Consider the following 2502-nt stretch of genomic DNA (forward strand, 5'->3'; position numbering starts at 1 on the left):
CTTTTCAACTACCTTTGGTGTAGATTTCATGTCATCTGTCTTCCTACACCTTTGAGAGGAATGGCAGTACTAGACAGAAATTCAATATGAAAGTGTATTTCTGTTATGGAAATTTTTAATACAAATTCAGGTATTTATTTCATTTTAGGGAAGTTGAGATTGAATACCCCATACCTGATTTGAAGATTGCTCTAATTAACTAGTTTAGAACTTTTAGGTTGAGCTTTCTGACTGTTCCTGACTGGAACTCTGGAGATACCTTAACATAGATGATCCCCAGACTTAGAGCAAAAGGCGTTAAGAACTTCTTTAAAAGCTGACCTTTTGGAATGGTTTTATTTATTTGGAAAACTCTTGCTTGCTGCTGTTGAGTCTTTATAGGAGAACTGAGCAGGAGCCTCTGTATTGTCCAGAGGTTTCAGACATTACAGCTCAGTTGGTGGAAAAGTCCAGAGTGATGAAGCAATGATGCTCTTGCATTCCCCATCCCCAGGGACGTGTGCATCCATGGTATTCAGACTAACTACAGCATTTGTGGATACTTGGTATGAAACTTAAATAGTTACAGGGAGAAATTGACACTGATTTTCAAAGTGTCATATCCCTGTCAAGTACTGAGGATCTTGGAAAGTAATGGAATTGTATTCAAATATTAACGTTACACTTACGTAGTCAAGAGGAGGGACACTTATATGGCTTTTTTTGACAGAGCTGCACCTGTAAGCACAGTGTAAGTATTTTCTGGGTTTACATACACTTCACTGGATTTAAAAGTTAGCAGGTTAATCTTGATACCTGGAGGAAACAGTTGAACCACCTCACTGAACACGAACTCAGTGGCCTTACCCGTTTGCACATGGAATTGACTTTAGCAAGTTACAGATCTTACTTTTACAAATTAGGTATTCCTGTATTTTTTTTAATTACATCACTGCACTTGGACCATGATGTTCCATTTCCAGAAGCATCTGAGCCTTTATTCTGGTATTTAAGGATCAAGATCAGTAGAAAAGATGGTTAGGATAATTTTACACCTTTAAAAAAGTAGTTAGGGACATAATCACCATTCCTAGAATTGGAAGGTGATAATCTGTTACAGTACATAATAAAAATTAGAATCCAATTAAGAACAGGAGAAAGGGAGGTGTATGGAGGGCAAAGGTTAACAAGGCTTTCTGAGGAGAGCTTGGTGCATCTCAGTCACCAGGGAAAAAGTAACAATGACTTCTTTAATACATGAAAGCACTTGTCAAAAGGAAAAAGCAGTCATCACATTTACGAAACAAAGGGCTACATTCCAGTATGGAAGTGAGGGAAGTTGACAGACCATGACTAAAAAAATTCCAGTGGGGATATCTGATCCACTTTTAGAAAGGAGCACAGTTCTGCAGCATATGTGAGTTCTGTCTTAGACACACTTTAATGAAGACGTTCCCTGCTTCCCTTACTGAAAGGATGTGGCTTTCAGCTAGCATGGTAAATACTTAGACTGGATGAAACAATGTGCCTTGAAAAATGCCCTTTTAAAATTTTTTTTAAGCCTTTATCCAACTGTAAGAAAGTTCTGAGTAATAGGGTTCTGTGAGGTAATTCCATGTGTCTGGAGAAATCAAGGTATTCCCGAAAATTAAGAAGCACATATAATCATGCGAGTGGAACACAGCATAAGAAATATTTTACTCTTGTGCCTTTGAACACAAAATATGAAGGTATCTTTACATAGGTCACTGAATGGTGCAGTGGGTTTTGTTTCAGAAAGCCTTCTCTGATCTCAGCAGTTATGCTGATCTTTTAAATACCACAGAAGGTTCTTCATTTCCCCCGTTCTTCACTCAAGTGATCTACAATATGTGATGATGAAAAATGTCCTGTATTGAGTGATCAGCCTTCTCTTACTACAAACGTGTTTTCATGTGCTTACAGTCTTTGTTCTGACTGTGAAGCCCCTAAAGTGTGGCAGTGCTGCCTCCTGCTTTGCTGAGCAGAAAATGCTTCTGTGGGCCTGAGATGCTGGGAGTGTTGAGTGCAGGACTGACACCACACACTGCACACCCTCCTGTGGGACCTGTCAGCACAGAGACAGACAGGGGCTGGGCAGCACAGCTTGAACAGGCAAACCCAGCAGGGATTGGGGGTGTCTGCATGGAAGCCCCCATTGCACGTGGGGCAGCCAAGCCTCTCTGCAGCCTGCGCCCCTCTGATGGGGAAACCTGCCAGGATGGTGGTGTGGCCATGCAGGAGCTTTAAAGGTGCAAGTGCAGGGCTCTGCAGAAGCAGCCCTGACAGCCCAGGTAGCACTCAGCTGGCTGCCCTCTCTGCTGAGGCAGCTGTGCAGCAGGCACTGTGTGGGGTGTAGGATTCCTTACTGCCACTAAATCACAGCTCAGCCAGCTCCTGGCAGGCTGCTACGTCCTGACTCTGGACAGAGGATGGAAGGAAGGACAGACAGCCCTTGGAACAAGAAAATTTACTGGAAGTCAAGATGTAGCCACTTTTCCCAAG

Source organism: Agelaius phoeniceus, chromosome 1 (assembly GCF_051311805.1).
Source record: "Agelaius phoeniceus isolate bAgePho1 chromosome 1, bAgePho1.hap1, whole genome shotgun sequence".
Taxonomy (NCBI): Eukaryota; Metazoa; Chordata; class Aves; order Passeriformes; family Icteridae; genus Agelaius; species Agelaius phoeniceus.